Source organism: Cherax quadricarinatus, chromosome 66, assembly GCF_038502225.1.
Source record: "Cherax quadricarinatus isolate ZL_2023a chromosome 66, ASM3850222v1, whole genome shotgun sequence".
Lineage (NCBI taxonomy): Eukaryota > Metazoa > Arthropoda > Malacostraca > Decapoda > Parastacidae > Cherax > Cherax quadricarinatus.
The window spans coordinates 5,371,725-5,394,989 of record NC_091357.1 but is presented as its reverse complement, the minus strand read 5'-3'; the positions used below and the strand labels follow the sequence as shown (position 1 = coordinate 5,394,989).

At 43.1% G+C, this 23,265-nt stretch overlaps 1 long non-coding RNA gene across 1 annotated transcript in view; it reads right to left on the bottom strand.

The window, feature by feature from the left end:
• LOC138854658 (uncharacterized) overlaps positions 1–23,265 on the bottom strand; it is a 922,066-nt gene that overhangs the window by 704,588 nt on the left and 194,213 nt on the right. The window lies entirely within an intron of this gene.

Here is a 23,265-nt window from a genome sequence, read left to right as displayed (position 1 = left end):
CCCTACAACCCAACACACAGCCTTGCCACCCACCAAACACAACCTACAACCCAACACACAACCTTGCCAATCACCAAACACCCCTACAACCCAACACACAGCCTTGCCACCCACCAAACAACCCTACAACCCAACATACAATCTTGCCACCCACCAAACACCCCTACAACCCAACACAGCCTTGCCACCCACCAAACACTCCTATAACCCATCACACAGCCTTGCCACCCACCAAACAACCCAACACACAGCCTTGCCACCCAACAAACCCCCCAACAACCCAACACAGCCTTGCCACCCACCAAACATCCCTGCAACCCAACACTGCCTTGCCACGCACCAAACAACCCTACAACCTAACAGACAGCCTTGTCACCCACCAAACAACCCTACAACCCAACACAGCCTTGCCACCCACCAAACAACCCAACACACAGCCTTGCCACCCACCAAACACCCCTACAACCCAACAGACAGCCTTGTCACCCACCAAACAACCCTACAACCCAACACACAGCCTTGTCACCCACCAAACAACCATACAACCCAACACAGCCTTGCCACCCACCAAACAACTCAACACACAGCCTTGCCACCCACCAAACACCCCTACAACCCAACAGACAGCCTTGTCACCCACCAAACAACCCTACAACCCAACACACAGCCTTGTCACCCACCAAACAACCCAACACACAGCCTTGCCAATCACCAAACACCCCTACAACCCAACACACAGCCTTGCCACCCACCAAACACACCTTGCAACCCAACACACAGCCTTGTCACCCACCAAACACCCCTACAACCCAACACACAGCTTTGCCACCCACCAAACACCCCTACAACCCAACACACAGCCTTGCCACCCACCAAACAACCCTACAACCCAACATACAATCTTGCCACCCACCAAACACTCCTACAACCCAACACAGCCTTGCCACCCACCAAACACTCCTATAACCCATCACACAGCCTTGCCACCCAACAAACCCCCCAACAACCCAACACAGCCTTGCCACCCACCAAACATCCCTGCAACCCAACACTGCCTTGCCACCCACCAAACAACCCTACAACCTAACAGACAGCCTTGTCACCCACCAAACAACCCTACAACCCAACACAGCCTTGCCACCCACCAAACAACCCAACACACAGCCTTGCCACCCACCAAACACCCCTACAACCCAACAGACAGCCTTGTCACCCACCAAACAACCCTACAACCCAACACACAGCCTTGTCACCCACCAAACAACCATACAACCCAACACAGCCTTGCCACCCACCAAACAACTCAACACACAGCCTTGCCACCCACCAAACACCCCTACAACCCAACAGACAGCCTTGTCACCCACCAAACAACCCTACAACCCCACACACAGCCTTGTCACCCACCAAACAACCCTACAACCCAACACACAGCCTTGTCACCCACCAAACAACCCTACAACCCAACACACAGCCTTGCCACCCACCAAACAACCCTACAACCCAACAGACAGCCTTGTCACCCACCAAACAACCCTACAACCCAACACACAGCCTTGCCACCCACCAAACACCCCTACAACCCAACAGACAGCCTTGTCACCCACCAAACAACCCTACAACCCAACACACAGCCTTGTCACCCAAACAACCCTACAACCCAACACACAGCCTTGTCACCCACCAAACAACCCTACAACCCAACAGACAGCCTTGCCACCCACCAAACAACCCTACAACCCAACACACAGCCTTGCCACCCACCAAACAACCCAACACACAGCCTTGCCACCCACCAAACCCAACAAACAGCCTTGCCACCCACCAAACAACCCAACACACAGCCTTGCCACCCACCAAACAACCCTACAACCCAACACACAGCCTTGCCACCCACCAAACAACCCTACAACCCAACACACAGCCTTGCCACCCACCAAACAACCCAACAGACAGCCTTGCCACCCACCAAACAACCCTACAAGCCAACACACAGCCTTGCCACCCACCAAACAACCCAACAGACAGCCTTGCCACCCACCAAACAACCCTACAACCCAACACACAGCCTTGCCACCCACCAAACAACCCAACAGACAGCCTTGCCACCCACCAAACAACCCTACAAGCCAACACACAGCCTTGCCACCCACCAAACAACCCAACAGACAGCCTTGCCACCCACCAAACAACCCTACAACCCAACACACAGCCTTGCCACCCACCAAACAACCCAACAGACAGCCTTGCCACCCACCAAACAACCCTACAACCCAACACACAGCCTTGCCACCCACCAAACAACCCAACAGACAGCCTTGCCACCCACCAAACAACCCTACAACCCAACACACAGCCTTGCCACCCACCAAACAACCCAACAGACAGCCTTGCCACCCACCAAACAACCCTACAAGCCAACACACAGCCTTGCCACCCACCAAACAACCCAACAGACAGCCTTGCCACCCACCAAACAACCCTACAACCCAACACACAGCCTTGCCACCCACCAAACAACCCAACAGACAGCCTTGCCACCCACCAAACAACCCTACAACCCAACACACAGCCTTGCCACCCACCAAACAACCTTACAACCCAACACACAGCCTTGCCACCCACCAAACAACCCTACAACCCAACACACAGCCTTGCCACCCACCACATTCTGTAAGATATGCTGCGGTAATAAATATTTCTCCTCAGCGGATTTCGGCGATAAAATATAACTTATAATTTACAATACTGAGTTAATTTTACATCAGAGAGAGAATTATGTTGCGCAAACGATAAGAAACATCACCAAATCTAGCGAAACCCAACCTAAACTTAACCTTACTCCGCAATCGGTCTTTAAGTCCGTTGCGCCTTTGTTTGCGTTCCCTCCCACTGGCCAGGCCACTCGTGGCAGAAGACACATATTTCAGATAATATCTAAAAGAATAACAATGTGTCCGAGAGCTAAGGTATGCCTCACACCACGCATCCTGCCTGCCTCACACCACCCATCCTGCCTGCCTCACACCACCCATCCTGCCTGCCTCACACCACCCATCCTGCCTGCCTCACACCACCCATCCTGCCTGCCTCACACCATCCATCCTGCGTGCCTCACACCGTCCATCCTGCCTGTTATATACTAACTGCTTATTGCGTGGTGCAGATAGGCTATACTTATCATAATATGCGACAATATCTTTAGTTATAACCACCTCTGCCCCAAAAGCACTGCCTCGTGATTAAAATGATCTGACCCGAATCCATACATCAAATGCCAGTTTAGAGGATACTGGTATAACCAAGGTTCAAGTAATAATCTTCTCTCTTTACTATTTAAAGCATCTCTCTGCACTATGCAGAACATACTTCATTAAATAATAACAATGTCACTGAAGCCGACACAAGACGATTATAAAGTCACTTAAAAATAACTCAGGGAATCTATTTCATGTCCCACCATTATTGTACAAGAGAGCGGCTCATGTCCTCTCGCATGCTATCTCATTACTTTTTAACAAGTCACTAGAAACTAGCACCTTCCCGAAACTACTCAAGACGGCAAGGGTTACACCAATACATAAAGGTGGTGACCCTACAGATTTAAACAACTATAGGCCAATATCAAACTTACCATTGCTATCCAAAATCTTTGAGAAACTCGTGCACAGGAGACTATATTCATTTATAACGGCACAAAACATACTCAACCCCTGCCAATGTGGATTCAGGAAAAATAAAAGTACTAATGATGCAATTATAAAAATGCTAGATCTGCTTTACACAGCATTGAAAAATATGGAATATCCACTAGGAATTTTTATTGACCTAAGAAAAGCTTTTGACACAGTAGACCACAGCATCCTACTCCACAAACTTGACCATTATGGTATAAGAGGCCATGCGCTTGCATATTTCAAATCTTACCTTACTAATAGGTATCAGTATGTCTTCATTAAAGACACAGCATCAACAACACAGCCACTTGATACTGGAGTTCCGCAGGGAAGTGTCCTTGGTCCCCTGCTCTTCCTCATATACATCAATGATCTTCCAAACGTATCTCAACACCTGAACCCCATTCTCTTTGCTGACGACACGACTTATGTCATCTCTCACCCTAATCTTGCCACCCTCAACACCATTGTTAATGAGGAGCTGATCAAAATATCGACTTGGATGACAGCTAATAAACTTACGCTTAACACTGACAAAACCTACTACATTATGTTTGGTAGCAGAGCAGGAGATGCGCAAATTAACATTAAGATCGACAACACTCTAACTGCCAGGCATAATGAGGGCAAATTCCTAGGGCTATACCTCGACAACAACCTGAACTTCAGCACCCATATCCAACACATAACCAAAAAAGTATCCAAAACGGTTGGGATCCTCTCCAAGATACGATACTACGTGCCGCAAACTGCCCTTCTCACACTATACCATTCACTTACATATCCATACCTCACCTATGCTATCCGTGCTTTGGGTTCAACTGCAGCAACACACCTAAAGCCAATAATAACCCAACAAAAAGCCGCAGTAAGAATAATCACTAAATCCCATCCCTGGCAACACCCCCCCCCCATTCTTCATAAATCTAAACTTACTCCCTGTTCAGTACATCCACACTTACTACTGTGCAATCTACATCTACAGGACCTTAAATTCCAATATTAACCTTGACCTAAAACGCTTTCTTGATAGTTGCGACAGAACCCACAGGCACAACACCAGATACAAACATCTCTATGACATTGCCCGTGTCTGACTAAACCTTTACAAAAATTCAATGTATGTCAAAGGCCCTAAAATCTGTAACACCCTACCTGAAAATTCTAAAACTGCAGACACATTCATCACCTTCAAAACTACCATCAGAAAACATCTTATCTCCCTGATACACCCTGTCAACTAATTACACGAATACCACCTGGTGGTTAACACTTACACTCACTCACCCATTTGACCATAAACAGAAATATCAATCTCAATCTCAAAATAATGAATCTTAACTAGTCATAAGTTGGCCTGTGATACTCCAATACTGAAACTATGTATAGTGCCAAAACAAAAGCATTCACATTGCTAAACTCACAAACTAGTATTTAGTCACTTAGCCATAATACCAACTTACCTCATAATTTTGCAATATTTTATACTTAAGATTTAATTTAAGTCTGCCCGAAATGCCTAGCCATGCTCGGTGTTCTAGTGGTACACTCTGTAATTATTATTTTACTACATGTAAACAATACAATAACCAAATTCTGTAAACTCAGCATTGTAATCCTTATAGAGAATAAACTTTGAATTTGAATAAATTTGAATTTGAATTTGAATAAAGCAGCATACATCATGTCACATGGATACAATGAGTATATAGTTCTACTGTCTACTAATTATGTCCAAGAATTTGTATTGATAAAGCCACTGGATGGCGAAACGTCTACAATAAAGATGGTAACCAGATGTTGCACATGTGTTTTAACTTTCACAATGAGTCCAAATACTGGTGTGCCTCTCAAGTTCACCTAGGGCATCAGTGGCAGCCTGTGCAAACCTGGCAAAGGTTGAACCCACAAACTTATGCAAATACCAAGTCTACTAATTACTAATTGCTACTAATTACTAAGTATGCAGAAGAAAGACTCAATTCGAGACCCCTTAAGACAGTGCAGAGCAAAATTCAACGAATCAAACTTAGACAAATGCCAAACCCAGCTACGTGATTCAAACTCAATCTCACGACATAACACAATCTTAGTCCACACAGATGATGATGATGCTCAGAGACAGAGTTTGTACAAGTCTTAAGTGAGTACACTCAATCATTGTCAGAGAAGAGTACACAAGGAGTCAATCTTCTCTTCGAATACGAAGTATGCAAAACCTGAGCTTCAAAATCAGACGACTCAGTCTCTCACAGGCAGGCTGTGTCCACACAACACGCAAGTCTGTGCAGTGCATATAGGCTGCAGACACGCAAGACAATGCTCAGAAATCCTAAATCCCAGAAATGATGTTGCTTGAGATGTTTATAAGTGGGGTTATACTGGTGGAGACTGAGCAACTTAGGTCTCATTTTTTCCTAGTCAGCAACACCACCTAGTAACCTCTGAGTTAGCATGTAGGTGTGGAAGGCTACACATGGCAATTTACTAAGTCGTAGCTCTACCCACCGCTTGTTATGCAAGTAATTCACTCAGGTGGAGACTTCCACCAGTTTCTCATCTGAACACATCCATTAACATTAGACTGACAAATATATACAATATACACAGTAAGTGATTACAAGACATTGATTACACAGCACTGAGGCACTTGCATAAGACACACTTGTCACTGTCCACATATATCAGGCAATGGAATGGGTTAATTTCTACCCTAACACAAACTTTTTCTTTAATACACCATTCGTCTCCCACCGAGGTAGGGTGACCCGAAAAAGAAGAAACAATGTTACTCATTCTATTACTGTCCTGCCAGAAGCTGACATCATAGCTCAAATGACCCTCTGAATTTCAACATCCCCACTCCTCCTCCAGAATGCAGGCACTGTACTTCTTACCTCCAAGACTCGAGTCTGGCTAACCGTTTTCCCTGAATCCCTTCATAAATGTTACTTTGATCACAATCCTACAGCATGTCAAATCATAAAGCCACTTGCCTCCTCTGACTCCAATTTCACATAAGTCTGTTGCGTGTCCAGACTATTAGCACTTAAAATTCCCCTTAGCTCCTCCCTCCAGCGCTTCCTGGGATCACCTCTACTTCCTCCTTTCCTACATACTAGATTTATACTCTCCTACTCATCCTATTTTTTTCAATCTCCAAATGCCCAAATCACCTCAAAATCCCACTTCTGTCCTCTGAATAATATTTTCGTTAACCCCACACCTCCTGATTTCCAAGATCCAAATTCTCTACATAATATTCACGACGTCTCCACTGCCTCAAGCCTCTTACTCGCTCTAACATTCAAAACCCATGCCTCGCACCCATACAACTTTATTAGTACCACTATACTCTTGTACATTCTCCTTTTTGCCTCCATGGATAAAGTTAGTATTTACAGATGCCTCAATACACTACTTACCTTTTATTCTTGTTAATTCTGTGGTTGACCTCATTTTTCATAAATCCATTTGTTTAAAAACATTTATTCTCTCCATACCCCCTCCCTCTAATCTGATATCCAATATCTCAATTGCATAGATTTTACATTACTCTCCACCTTCCTTATTCCTATGTTCATTTTCAATTTCCTTCTTTTACATAATCACCCAAATTCGTTTATCAACCTTTGCAACTCCTCTTCAACATCTCCCTAAAGAACAGTGTCATCGGCAAAAAAGCAGTTGTGACAACTCCAACGCTGCATCAGATTCTTTATCTTTTAATTCTAAACCTGTTCCCAACACCCTAGCATTCGCATTTTCTTACAACCCCCATTTATAAATATATTAAACAACCATGGTGACGTCACGCATCCCTATCTAATTCCTATATTTGCTAGAAAATAATCCACCTTCCTCCTATATACAATATCTGCCACATTACTTCCCTATCCACCCAATCACTTGCCTTTTCTAAATCCATAAATTTAAAAAAAAATTCCTTACCTTTATCTACGTATTTTTCACTTGCATGCTTCAATGTAACACTTGGTTTACATGTCCCTTACCCTTCCTAACACCATGTTTGTCTGTAATCCTATCTCTGTCTTGCCCATAATCCTTTCAATAATAACTACCGTACACTTTACTTGGTATACTCAACATGCTTATTCTCTCATAATTCTTAATTTTTTTCCCCACATTTTCTTTATACAAAGGAATTATATACTTTGTCTGCCAATCCCTAGGTACCTTTCCCCCTTTCAAGCATATATTGAACAAATGTACCCACTCTAAAACTGCTTTCGACATTTCTGTGTTGATCCATCCCAGTTGCTTTATCCACTTTCATTCTGCTCACTGCCTCACATACATCCCCCACACTTACATCTGACTCATCCTAACTCCTACAAGATGTTGGTCCTCCCTTCCCAGTGAATGAATTCACCGCTTCTGTTTCTTCACCAGTATTTCTTCCTCAGATTCGAGAGCTTCTTAAGGTGGTGACTTTGAATCAGACCTTCATGGGGAGGAGAAAGCTGCTTGGGAAGCATTCAAGGGATTTATCGGAACAGAAGGGAAGGCAACTATGAAAAACTGGTGGAAAACCTCATCAAAGCTTACAAGAACATGGGATGTAACATGTCACTTAAAATCCACTTTTTGGACTCACATTTAGACTTCTTTCCAGCGAACTGTGGGGCAGTTAGTGACGAACATGGTGAAAGGTTTCGCCAAGATATTTCTACCATGGAAAAATGGTACCAGGGCAAATGAGGCACAGGAATGTTTGCAGACTATTGTTAGACATTGGCAAGAGATGATTCTTCAGCCCACTATAAGCGGGCTGAATATGTGTCAGTATGTTTAAAACATACTGACACATATTGTACGTTATAATAATAAAATAATCAAATATTACATGTCTCGTATCTTTAAACATATAACCAATAAACATTTTCCGAAGTGATATTTGAATTTAGGACATGAAAATACGTAAGAATTAACTAATCTTATTTAAGAAGCATACAACTTTTCAAAAACTGTTGACCAGTGTTATCATTTACCCCGATGCCTAAGCTTACCCATTACGCCCTCTCCATTTTCTCCCACTTCAGCATTTACGTCGCTATAGTATTTCCTCATTTGGTTCAAAATTCCCTAAACACTTGCTCAACAACTTGGAAAAGTAACCAACGTCCTCTACACACATCTCTTGCCAAAGAGCATAAATCTACGATCCACTTCTCACATCCCACTTTTAGTCTCATCCACATAATTTTTGAATTTATTCACCTATATCCTCTCTTCTCCTTCCATAGGCAATAATTTGATATTAATGCTGCCCCTTCTTTATCTCTATTTCTCTCAGATACACCCGATTTAACCCCATTTACGCCTCCCCATTGAAATTCTCCTACCCCTTTAGCTTTGTTTTGCTTAGAGCTACGACATCCAGCTTCTTAAATAATATTCATTATCTATTCTTTCTACTCATAACTATTACACCCACGCACATTTAAACGATCCAACTTTAAACTCTTTTTTTTCAGTTTCGTAATTTATTCCCGGTATTTTAATCGCCTTTTGAGATAAACATGGCTTACAGTTTGAGTTCTTTATTTTCCCGTGGAAATGAAAGGGAACACTAGAAAAACACATAACAAGAAACTCGAAGGAAGTAATAGTAGCAAGATGTATCTGTCTTTATGAGAGAGAAAAGATACCAGCAACCCTACCATTGTGTAAAACAATTACAGGTTTCTTTTACACACTTGGCAGGACGGTAGTACCTCCCTGGGTAAGGTTATTGTCTATCTGGTAATCTACTGTTTGTAACATCAAGTTAACGTTACTTGTTTTATTAAACACTAAACTTTACAACACCACGTACTGTATAGATGGTTACTGTCTACCAAGTAACCTTACATTACAACACCAAATACTGTGCTGATGTGCATTACACATCCCTGCCACCCAGCACACATCCCTGCCGTCCAGAACACCACCCATGGTGCTGCTGGCGTGTTTACCACTGATAATACAGTATTTTGAGGCGGTAACGAGTCAGGCGTGCTGGCCAGAGTTACTCAATTTGCTGCTCCAGTGGTCAGCATGGTGGCCCCGGGGTCAACATAGTGGCCCTGGGGGCCAGAACTGACACTACCAGAAAAAGCACCACCACCACTAACACCACTACAACCACCATCAACACTTACTGCTACCAGCAACATTTACCATCAGTTTCTATGAATAAGAGCAACAAATAACTTAAGTTATGGAACGATGACAATGTTCCACATATATTGGTACACATTGGTTAATGTTAGTAAGTGGTACTGTAAATCAGTGGTATTCTAAGTCAACAAGTCACTAAGATTGGCTCCACGCCCACATAGCGAGTAAATAACTTGTTCGAATCCGCTAGCTGGCTAAGTGTCTGTAAATACGTCTCTTGTCTCTGCAAACTGTAAACGTTCTAAATCTATCTCGTGGAGTGCACTTGCATATCAGTGATGGACAAGATGAAATAGCTGACAGATACCACTCAAAGTTGCTGGTGTTCCCGGCTTTGAGAATCAACCAATAGCGTCTGCTGTCGGCCCATTGTAAATGTGGCATCGTAGCCGAGTGACTAAGGCGTTGAGAGAGTGATTTGCAGCTCAGGCAGTGAATAACATGGTTAACGTCCACACGCTGGAGACAAATTTTTTATATATTTAATTTTCTTTCCAAAGATTACATTTAGTTTTATTCTAAAAGTATACAAGAATACATACACCATCAGATGTATGTCTGTCAGTGTATACACACAGGTTACTTCATTCCCAACTTTTTTTCGGAGGATTAACGTATCCTAGTATACAAATGGAAAACAACAAAAACTAAAGGGGATGTAAATAACGTGCTGAAGCTATCTAAGCAAGACAGGACTCGCAAAAGTAACTGAACAAACGTGACTAGTAGACGAGGAAGACACGTGCAACACTTGGATATCTTTATTGTTGAAACGTTTCGCCTGCACAGTGGGCTTCTTCAGTCTAATACAGATGAAACGAAAAATCCGACTGTAAATATAGGTTGGATGGGTATGTAAGTAGATATGGTTGGACCTGCCATCATGGGTCAACAAGCCTACTGTACTGTTTTTTCTTTTCATTACGCACTAAAATAATGTTGAACAGTTTACATGTAGCCATAATGACCCTCGTGCATTAGATAAAATTTAAACAATTAACAAGTCAACCCGTTTATACAACTAGGATTCCGGAATGTAATTACCTGGAGTTTTTTTTTTGCGCTAAACCCATAAGGGTCATACAGCAACCCTGTATCTCAATCACTTAAACATTTATCCAGCTAATTTATAAAGCTACCTAAGATACCCTTCTCGGTCATGTATTTCTTTCACGGATTTTTAATTGGCTGGTTGATCAGGCTCTGATCCACCAGGAGGCCTGGTCACAGACCGGGCCGCGGGGGCGTTGACCCCCGGAACTCTCTCCAGGTAAACTCCAGGTAAAACCTTTCATCTTCTCTATGTATTCGATACTTGAAAAAAAAAACTTTCGGATTTGTCTTTCTTTGTAACTCCTAACATGACAACATACTGACTCATGAATTCTGGAATCATTCTAAGTTTCATTAAACCAGATACAAAGTATGTGACCAGGCCTATGGTCACTATCTTCACTATGTGACCAGGCCTATGGTCACTATCTTCACTATGTGACCAGGCCTATGGTCGCTATCTTCACTATGTGACCAGGCCTATGGTCACTATCTTCACTATGTGACCAGGCCTATGGTCACTATCTTCACTATGTGACCAGGCCTATGGTCACTATCTTCACTATGTGACCAGGCCTATGGTCACTATCTTCACTATGTGACCAGGCCTATGGTCACTATCTTCACTATGTGACCAGGCCTATGGTCACTATCTTCACTGTGTGACCAGGCCTATGGTCACTATCTTCACTGTGACCAGGCCTATGGTCACTATCTTCACTATGTGACCAGGCCTATGGTCACTATCTTCACTGTGTGACCAGGCCTATGGTCACTATCTTCACTATGTGACCAGGCCTATGGTCACTATCTTCACTATGTAACCAGGCCTATGGTCACTATCTTCACTATGTGACCAGGCCTATGGTCACTATCTTCACTATGTAACCAGGCCTATGGTCACTATCTTCACTATGTGACCAGGCCTATGGTCACTATCTTCACTATGTGCTTAACAGTCCACTTATTGAGGAATACAAATATAGCATAATAACCTATGTGACATATCAAGATATCTAATTAATGAAAATAAGATACCAGATATATATGCAAATTTCCTAAATTTGCTTGTAACAGATAAGTAACTGGATATAAATCCAGATGTATTCCTGTTAACCCTTTTGAGGCATAGTTCCTAAGCCTTTTATGTATCCATATGCTCTTGCGCTACCATACACAGGATGGATATGGAGTGCACAATAAATTAGCCACTTCGGTGGCAAAATCTGATCTCTATATTTCACCCACACACTGTGGCAAGTTTCCATAATCACTTGAACTCTAACACAAGACCTAACAACCTGATCTCTCTCTCACTGCAGTAATAAGATTCACCTTTCTTTATGACAGCACATAATTACTCTTCAACATTCATACAAAAATAAAACGCTCCTTTAAAAACTATAATGCAACAATTCGACTTTTCACAGGTAGGAAATGAACAAAAAAATATATATTCTCTTGTTATTAAAATGGCGACTGAGGGTAAACTGAAAAACTAGAAATGAAAATAGAACAACTGTGATGGTTACTGACAAATCATAAAATTAAATCTTTTTCTGTTATACTGAAGGATGCTCAAGGTATTTTGTTTCCCTGTTATGTATTGCTGATTTGTTATACCCAGTTTTAGTTCATTTTTATGACGTAATTATTTTTTGACGCATTATTAGTTACGTTGTTTGATGTATTGTTTGTCGCTCGTACTGTCTCCAGTACTGTTTGTCTTACTGTTTATTTTCTGTATTTATATTGTTTGCTGCATTCCTTGTCTTGTTTATTGTTTGTTGTACTGTTGATTTGTATTACTGTTTGTTTCATGGCTTGTTTGTGGTACTGTTGATTTGCAGTACTGTTTGTTTCATGGCTTGTTTGTGGTACTGTTGATTTGTAGTACCGTTTGTTTCATGGCTTGTTTGTGGTACTGTTGATGTGTAGTACCGTTTCATGGCTTGTTTGTGGTACTGTTGATATGTAGTACTGTTTGTTTCATGGCTTGTTTGTGGTACTGTTGATATGTAGTACTGTTTGTTTCATGGCTTGTTTGTGGTACTGTTGATGTGTAGTACTGTTTGTTTCATGGCTTGTTTGTGGTACTGTTCCATCGTTGGTCTTGTTTATCTTTACCGTACTGATTATCTGCAGTGTAATTTACTCGCTTTAATGTTTCTTACATTGTTTACGTCACAGTTTCGCACACAGTTTATGTTACACTGTTTCTCGCACTGTTTACCTTACACTGTTTCTCACACTGTGATGTGGGTGCCTCTGCACCCACATCACCGTATGTCCTCGGATCACGGTAAAACACCTAGCTCTGCTGGGCAAGTGATTCTTGTAGGATTGTATGATCCTGTGGGTTAGAGCGTCATGTGTGATTTTTGCTCACCATGGAGAGGGCCAAAACGACATAGGTTCGAATCCTCGGCTAGTCAGTCGCAGTGTTGATATATATAGATATAGATATATATATATATAGATATATATATATATATATATATATATATATATATATATATATATATATTTCAACAAGTCGGCCGTCTCCCACCGAGGCAGGGTGACCCAAAAAAGAAAGAAAATCCCCAAAAAGAAAATACTTTCATCATTCAACACTTTCACCACACTCGCACATTATCACTGTTTTTGCAGAGGTGCTCAGAATACAACAGTTTAGAAGCATACACATATAAAGATACACAACATATCCCTCCAAACTGCCAATATCCCAAACCCCTCCTTTAAAGTGCAGGCATTGTACTTCCCATTTCCAGGACTCAAGTCCGACTATATGAAAATAACCGGTTTCCCTGAATCCCTTCACTAAATATTACCCTGCTCACACTCCAACAGATCGTCAGGTCCCAAGTACCATTCGTCTCCATTCACTCCTAACACGCTCACGCACGCTTGCTGGAAGTCCAAGCCCCTTGCCCACAAAACCTCCTTTACCCCCTCTCTCCAACCCTTTCGAGGACGACCCCTACCCCGCCTTCCTTCCCCTATAGATTTATATGCTTTCCATGTCATTCTACTTTGATCCATTCTCTCTAAATGACCAAACCACCTCAACAACCCCTCTTCTGCCCTCTGACTAATGCTTTTATTAACTCCACACCTTCTCCTAATTTCCACACTCCGAATTTTCTGCATAATATTTACACCACACATTGCCCTTAGACAGGACATCTCCACTGCCTCCAACCGTCTCCTCGCTGCTGCATTTACCACCCAAGCTTCACACCCATATAAGAGTGTTGGTATTACTATACTTTCATACATTCCCTTCTTTGCCTCCATAGATAACGTTTTTTGACTCCACATATACCTCAACGCACCACTCACCTTTTTTCCCTCATCAATTCTATGATTAACCTCATCCTTCATAAATCCATCCGCCGACACGTCAACTCCCAAGTATCTGAAAACATTCACTTCTTCCGTACTCCTCCTCCCCAATTTGATATCCAATTTTTCTTTATCTAAATCATTTGATACCCTCATCACCTTACTCTTTTCTATGTTCACTTTCAACTTTCTACCTTTACACACATTCCCAAACTCATCCACTAACCTTTGCAATTTTTCTTTAGAATCTCCCATAAGCATAGTATCATCAGCAAAAAGTAACTGTGTCAATTCCCATTTTGAATTTGATTCCCCAAAATTTAATCCCACCCCTCTCCCGAACACCCTAGCATTTACGTCTTTTACAACCCCAAATATATATATATATATATATATATATATATATATATATATATATATATATATATATATGTGTGTGTGTGTGTGTGTGTGTGTGTGTGTGTGTGTGTGTGTGTGTGTGTGTGTGTGTGTGTGTGTGTAAAAGGTAAAATTGGTTAATTAGCAAGAACTCACTTAAAATTAAATCCTTTCTGAAATTTTCTCTTATACGTTTAAAGATATATTTTTCTTATTTATGTTAATGTAAAAATTAATAATTTTGTACCAAAAGAACCTTATAAAAAGGTTAGGTAAGTTTTCTAACAAGAACAACTTAATTTAGTCTAATCCAACTAAATATATTTTAGATAAGTTTACAATAATTTAATAATAAACAAACACAATGAAATATATTTTTTTCGTTAGGTTCAAATGATTTCTGCGAAATTATTGCATACACAAATTTTGTCTTGCCTTATTCGGCAAGAAGAGCGTTGCTATTTAAGCCAAAATCGTAAGTTTTACCTATTCGGCACGACATTATATATGTCGTGCAAAACCTAGATGTCTTTATTTCCCAGTGTTGCATTTGGGTATTTATTAGCCATGTGCAACACCTGGGTAGCTTTCTTAGACATATGCAACACCTGGATATCGTTATTAGACTAGCCTGAGCCAGTAGGCCTACGGCAGTGCAACCTAAGCGTCCCTCGTTCGAATCTACGTGCGAGACGAAATTATGCAAAGCTGGTAGATGAAAATGGGTTTGATGAATTGAACACATCAACTCGAAGCTGAGGGACTGATAACCTCATATACTCCTCCTCTTCCTGTTATTTTCTGTAGTGGACTGAAGAAGCCGCTGGCTGGCGAAACGTTTTCGAAAGATTCCCAAATGTTGCCCAAGTGTCTCACTCTTCAATGTTGGTACAACTACCGACAATATGCTATGTAAAATGGTACATGTGCAGCTAATACGACATTTTATTGTGTCAACGTTTCGCTCTAAAGGAGCTTGACAAAGCTCCTGGAGAGCGAAACGTTGCCACAATAAAATGTCACATCAGCTGCACAAAATTATGCAAATTATCCGGCGAGATACAAGATCAACTTCCCAAACTCGTAATCAATTCTCGACTTTCTCGCTTTTAATAACCAAACTAAACGACATTAATTTCGACAGGCATTTAAAATGCAACTGCAACAAAGTGCGGCTGCAACTGCACCAACGTGAATTATGCAAATTGCTTATTAATATGCGAATTAACCTCGCCAGAATTCTTGTATGAACTAGACTTGCCACATCAAACAAATTATAAAGAATTACAACTGATTTGTTGGAATGATTTCAGAAAGGACACAGGAAAGTACTAGTTTTCAAACCGAGCTGTCGATTATTATTTTATTATTAACACATCAGCCGTCTCCCACCAAGGTAGGGTGGCCTAAAAAAAAGAAAAAAACTTTCACCATCATTCACTCCATCACTGTGTTGCCAGAAGTGCGCTTACACTACAGCTATTAAATAGCAACATTAACACTCTGAAGGAGGCCCCTCCTTCAGAGTGCAGACACTGTACTTATTAGTATTATTATTAAACTAAACGTTTAAACCCGCAAAGGTCACAGTGATGCAGGGTAGAGTGATTTAACGATGCTTGATCTGAGACAGCGAGGGTGAAGAGGTATAGTAAGGGCAATGAGTGCTAAAGGGAGTATAAACAAAGGCTGTGTAATAAGTCTGTTGCTGACAAAAAGTCGTATAGGAAGTCTGTGTAACAGGTGGGGGTCGAGCTATCGATGAGTGGAACAATCTGCCAAGTCGGATCATGCAAGTTAAAGCCTCGGGAAGTTTTTAAAAACCGGTTAGATAAATATACGATTAAGAAGGGTTGGGTTTGATTACGACCTGAGATGTGAATATAACAACGGTATACAACAGCAACAAGGTGATAAAAATGATGATGAATTAGACACACGTGCAACATCTGGGTATCTTTACTTGTAGGCGTTTCACCATCCAGTGACTTCATCAATTGTGTGTGTGTGTGTACTCACCTATTTGTACTCACCTATTTGTGGTTGCAGGGGTCGAGTCACAGCTCCTGGCCCCGCCTCTTCGCTGATTGCTACTAGGTCCTCTCTCTCCCTGCCCCATGAGCTCTATCATACCTCGCCTTAAAACTATGTATGGTTCCTGCCTCCACCACATCACTTTCTAGGCTATTCCATGGCCTGACTACTCTATGACTGAAGAAATACTTCCTAACATCCCTTTGATTCATCTGAGTCTTCAACTTCCAATTGTGACCTCTTGTGTCTGTGTCCCATCTCTGGAACATCCCGTCTTTGTCCACCTCGTCTATTCCGCGCAGTATTTTATATGTCGTTATCATGTCTCCCCTGACCCTCCTGGCCTCCAGTGTCGTCAGGCCGATTTCCCTCAACCTTTCTTCATAGGACAATCCCCGTAGCTCTGGGACTAGTCTTGTTGCAAACCTTTGCACTTTCTCTAATTTCTTGACGTGCTTGACTAGGTGTGGATTCCAAACTGGTGCTGCATACTCCAGTATGGGCCTGACGTAGATGGTGTACAGAGTCTTAAACGAATCCTTACTGAGGTATCGGAACGCTATCCGTAGGTTTGCCAGGCGCCCGTATGCTGCAGCAGTTATCTGATTGATGTGCGCCTCAGGAGATATGCTCGGTGTTATACTCACCCCCAGATCTTTTTCCTTTAGTGAGGTTTGCAGTCTTTGGCCATCTAAACTATATTGTGTCTGCGGTCTTCTTTGCCCTTCCCCAATCTTCATGACTTTGCATTTGGCAGGGTTAAATTCTAGGAGCCAGTTGCTGGACCAGGCTTGTAGCCTGTCCAGATCTCTTTGTAGTCCTGCCTGATCCTCGTCCGATTCGATTCTTCTCATTAACTTCACATCGTCTGCAAACAAGGACACTTCTGAGTCTATCCCTTCCGTTATGTCGTTCACGTATACCAAGAACAGCACAGGTCCTAGGACTGACCCCTGTGGAACCCCGCTTGTCACAGGCGCCCACTCTGACACCTCGTCGCGTACCATGACTCGTTGTTTCCTCCCTGTCAGATATTCTCTGATCCATTGCAGTGCCTTTCCTGTTATGTGTGCCTGGTCCTCTAGCTTTTGCAGTAACCTCTTGTGAGGAACTGTGTCGAAAGCCTTCTTGCAGTCCAAAAATACGCAGTCGATCCACCCCTCTCTCTCTTGTCTTACTTCTGTCACCTTGTCATAAAACTCTAGTAGGTTTGTGACACAGGATTTTCCTTCCCTGAAACCGTGCTGGTTGTCAATTATACACTTGTTTCTTTCCAGGTGCCCCACCACTCTCCTCCTGATGATCTTCTCCATGACCTTGCATACTATACACGTTAGAGATACAGGTCTGTAGTTTAGTGCCTCATGTCTGTCTCCCTTTTTAAAAATTGGGACTACATTTGCCATTTTCCATACCTCAGGGAGTTGCCCAGTTTCAAATGATGTGTTGAAGATCTTTGTTAATGGCTCACACAATATCTCTGCTCCCTCTTTAAGGACCCATGGAGAGATGTTGTCTGGTCCCACCGCCTTTGAGGTGTCAAGTTCGCATAGCAGCTTCTTCACCTCCTCCTTGGTTATATGTACCTCATCCAGCACTTGCTGGTGTGCCCCCCTGTTCTGATTTCTTGGAGTCCTACTGGTTTCCACTGTAAATACCTCTTTAAATCTTGTGTTGAGCTCCTGACATACCTCTCGGTCGTTTCTTGTGAATTCCCCATCACCCTTCCTCAGTCTGATTACCTGGTCCTTGACTGTTGTTTTCCTCCTGATGTGGCTGTACAACAGCTTCGGGTCAGTCTTTACTTTTGATGCTATGTCATTTTCATATTGTCTCTGAGCCTCCCTTCTTATCTGTGCATATTCGTTTCTGGCTCTTCGGCTGATTTCTTTATTTTCCTGAGTTCTCTGTCTTCTGTACCTTTTCCATTCTCTATTACACCTAGTTTTTGCCTCCCTACACCTTTGGGTGAACCAAGGACTCGTTCTGTTCTTCCCATTATTTCTGTTTCCCTTGGGAACAAACCTCTCCTCTGCCTCCTTGCATTTTGTTGCTACATAGTCCATCATTTCTTGTACTGGTTTTCCTGTCAGTTCCCTCTCCCACTGAATGTCTTGAAGGAAGTTCCTCATGCCTGAGTAGTTCCCCCTTTTGTAGTTTGGTTTTTCCCAGCCTATTCCTGCTACTCTCTCCACTTGGAGCTCAACTATGTAGTCGAAGCACAGAACCACATGATCACTAGCTCCCAGGGGCCTTTCATACATGATACCCTCGATGTCCGAACTACTCATGGTGAATACAAGGTCCAACCTTGCTGGTTCATCCTCTCCTCTCTCTCTGGTAGTGTCTCTAACATGTTGATGCATGAGGTTCTCCAGTACCACATCCATCATCTTGGCTCTCCATGTTTCGGGACCCCCATGGGGCTCCAGGTTTTCCCAGTCAATCTCCTTGTGATTGAAATCACCCATAACTAGTAACTTTGCTCCCCCCATGTGTGCTCTCCTGGCCACCTCGGCTAGTGTGTTGATCATTGCTCTGTTGCTCTCATCGTATTCTTCTCTTGGCCTCCTGCAGTTCTGTGGTGGGTTGTACATTACTGCAATTATCACCTTATGTCCCTCAGACTGGATTGTTCCTACTAAGTAGTCCCTTTCGCCCATGCCATCCATTCCTTCCATTTTCTCAAAACCCCACTGGTTTTTAATGAGCAGTGCAACTCCTCCTCCCCCTCTCCTCCCTCTGTCTTTCCTGAAGATTTGATATCCGGATGGAAAGATTGAATCTGTTATTATTCTGGTGAGTTTTGTTTCTGTGAGTGCTATTATGTCTGGGGATGTCTCTTTGATTCTTTCGTGCCACTCCTCATACTTGTTTGTTATTCCATCTGCATTTGTATACCACACCTTCAACTTCTTTTCTAAGACTGTAGTCTGGGAAGTATATTGGGGTTGGGGAAGTGGGAGACCTGGTAAGGAACTATGGGTTGTTGCTGTGGGGGTGAAGTTTGTAATGTAGTGGGTGGGGGCATTGGATGTGGCATGGGTGTTTTGATTTAGAGTGTTTGGTTGCACTGGGGTTGACCTGGTTGGGAGGCTTCTATAGAAAGTTGTGAGGGAGGCTGTATTAGATCTTCTTCCTGGGTCTGGGATCTCCTGTCTGTCTTCTCCATCCCCTCTCTTTCCTCCTTTCGCCTTTGTACCATCTCTCTCAGTTTCTTCCTTTCTTCTTGTGTTCTGTCGCGGTCGAGATACACCCTCCTGTATGCCGTCATGTCCCTTAATCGTGCTTTCTCCTGCAGTATCCTGGTCCGAGTTGCTTCTGCCTTGAAGGTCACTCTCACTGGCCGGGTTCTTTTTTTTACAAACCCCCCTATTCTCCGAAAATTTTCCAGCTGGGTCATATCGTCTTCTCCTATTGCTTTCATGATGCTTTCAATTGCTTTTTTTTCCCCTTGTTTTCTTGCTTCATATGTTTCCCCTTCGACTTCCTGGAGCCCATACACAAAGACTGACCTCACCCTTTCATTCTCCCACTGCATATCCCTGTGTATCCCCTCATTTAATTTGGTTTCCTCCACTGCAGCTTTCCTTTCATCAGTTTCACTGGCTAATGTACTTGGGCTCAGTGGCCTGTCATTTTCCCTTCTCGGCTTTCCTTGGGCTCTGTTGTTGTCTGTTAGGGCCTCCACATAAAGCTTAGCTCTTTCATTTGCTACAGTCTCCTCTGATAGAGCATCTCCATGCAGTTGTGCCCCTTCTTTCCCTACAGTCCCCTTATTTGTGGCTGAGGTAGCAGTCTCTGATGTCAATCCCAAAATGTTCTTTAGTTCTTTATGCTGTTTCAGATTTTTCAGTTCCTCTTCTAAACTCTGTATCCTAGCTTCTGCTGTTTTGACATGCACCTCCCACTTCCTGCTTTCCATATCTATCCTCTCTTCCATTCTCATGCTAAGTTCTTCTAGTTTCTTTTCCCATTCATGATCCCTTTTTATGAGCTCTGCTGCCCAATCTTCCTTTGCATTTTCCTCCTCCTGTCCCTTGGTTTTTCTTGTTGCTCTCTGGCAACCCATTTTTGTTTTATCCTGATTGCCTCAGAGTGGGAAACCTATGTAGTTCTGTATGTTAGGTTAGTAGTGTGTGTGTCAGAGTGTGGGGGGGGGGGGAAGTAGGGGAGGAACTGTGGCTATTTGGGAGCTGAGGGGGGAGGGGTGGGGAGGGTTTGGGGTGAATGGGGGAGGGGAGGGTGATCGAGGGAGGTGATGGATCAGGGGAAGTAGTGAGATGTCGGTGGTGAGGGGGGAGTGTGTGTGTGTCTGGATATGTGTGTGTGTGTGTGTGTGTGTGTGTGTGTGTGTGTGTGTGTGTGTGTGTGTGTGTGTGTGTGTGTGTGTGTGTGTGTGTGTGTAAATTTTGTGTGTAATTGTGTGTGGAATTATGTGTGGGTTTATTATGTACTGAAAGGTAGGTGGCTTGTGCTTTAAGGTAAGTCTCAGTGGTCCTTGGCTGCCCACACCTTCTTGTGACCTGACCAACCTCCTGGGATTTACCGCACTTACAGTGTGTGTGTGCGTGTGTGTGTGTGTGTGTGTGTGTGTGTGTGTGTGTGTGTGTGTGTGTGTGTGTGTGTGTGTGTGTGTGTGTGTGTGTGTGTGTTATGTGTGGGTTTATTATGTACTGAAAGGTAGGCTTGTGCTTTATGTGGGTGTGTGTATGTGTGTGTGTGTGTGTGGGGGGGGGGTGTGTATGTGGTGTGTGTGTGTGTGTGTGTGTGTGTGTGTGTGTGTGTGTGTGTGTGTGTGTGTGTGTGTGTGTGTGTGTGTGTGTGTGTGTGTGTGTGTGTGTGTGTGTGTGTAATTATGTGTCGAATTATGTGTGGGATTATTATGTGTCTGAAAAGTAGGTGGCTTGTGCTTGGAGTGTAATGTAGATTCTCAGTTGTCCTTGTGTCCACAACCTATGTGACCTGACTCCCTTGCAGTGTTGCCTATATCGCCTGCTTATAGTGACTTAATCGCCTTGTTCAATGGATTACCATTTGCTAAACCTTATTGAATACTTGAGTGCCTATTCTTTATCGTGCTATGAGAGTTAGACCATTCACATTCAGCTTGGCGGTTAAATTGGAACCTGGACCCCACACCCAAACAACCACTCATAGGTGATACAGTACTTGTATTGCAGCTGTAGCAGTGTAGATTGTCCAGGTCGATGTGACGTCCTGGGTAGATCCAGCTCGATGTACGTCCTGGCTAGATCCACCTCAATTTCTTCTCGTTAATAATGTACCCTATTCACTGTATTTCTTTCACTGGTCACACTATTGTTTCACTTTATTAAAATCTTGGGTGACACTTGGCAACGCCGCCTTCACACTAGCCTGCGCCACAACGCTTTTATTTTCCAGATCACTTTCAAAATTGTGGCTCTCCCCACACTTGTGTGGCTCAGGCAATTAAAAAAAAAACACTTCTAGGATTGTTGACTACCCTGACACACTTAGCAACCCTTGCAGAACACTTCTAGCCCTCAAAAACACTTAAATCCCCGGAGCACCGACGGCGTGACTAGCCTGCTCGCTGTCCCGTGTGTGTGTGTGTGTGTGTGTGTGTGTGTGTGTGTGTGTGTGTGTGTGTGTCTAGTCTTGTTGCAAGCCTTTGCACTTTCTCTTAATTTCTTCACTTGCTTGACCAGGTGTGGGTTCCAAACTCGTACTGCATACTCCGTATGGACCTGACGTACACGGTGTACAGTCTTTTCAACAATTCCTTACTGAGGTGTCGGAATGCTATTCTTAGGCCTGCCAGGCGTCCGTATGCTGCAGCAGTTATTTGGTTGATGTGTGCCTCAAGAGATATGCTTGGTATTATACTCACCCCAAGATCCTTTTCCTTGAGGTTTGCAGTTTTTGGCCCCCTAGACTGTACTCTGTCTGCGGTCTTCTTTGCCCTTCCCCAATCTTCATCACTTTGCACTTAGTGGGGTTGAACTCCAGGAGAGAGTCTCTGGACTAGGCTTGCAGCCTATCCAGATCCCTTTGTAGTCCTGTCTGATCCTCATCCGACTGAATTCTCCTCTTGAGCTTCACATCATCTGCAAACTGGGACACTTTTGAGTCTATCCCTTCCGTCATGTCATTCACAGAAATAACACCGGCCCTAAAACTGACCTTTGTGGAACCCCAATCGTCACAGGCGCCCATTCTGACACCTCGTCACGTACTATGACTCGTTGTTGTCTTCCTGTCAGGTATTCTCTGATCCACTGCAGTGCCTTTCCTGTTATACCTGTCTGATCCTCTAGCTTTTGCACTAAGATCTTGCAGTCCAGGAAAGTGCAATCTACCCACCTCTCTTTCTCTCTTTCTTGTCTTCAATCACTTTGTCATAGAACTCCATTAGGTTTGTGACAAAGAATTTCCATTCCCTGAAACCCTGTTGGTTGTCGTATATAAGCTCAGTCCTTTCTAGGTGCTCCACCACTCTTCTGATAATCTCCATGACTATGCATACTGCACACGTCAGTGACACTCGTCTGTAATTTAATGCTGCGTGTCTTGTTTCCATTCTTAAAAAATTAGGATTACATCTGCT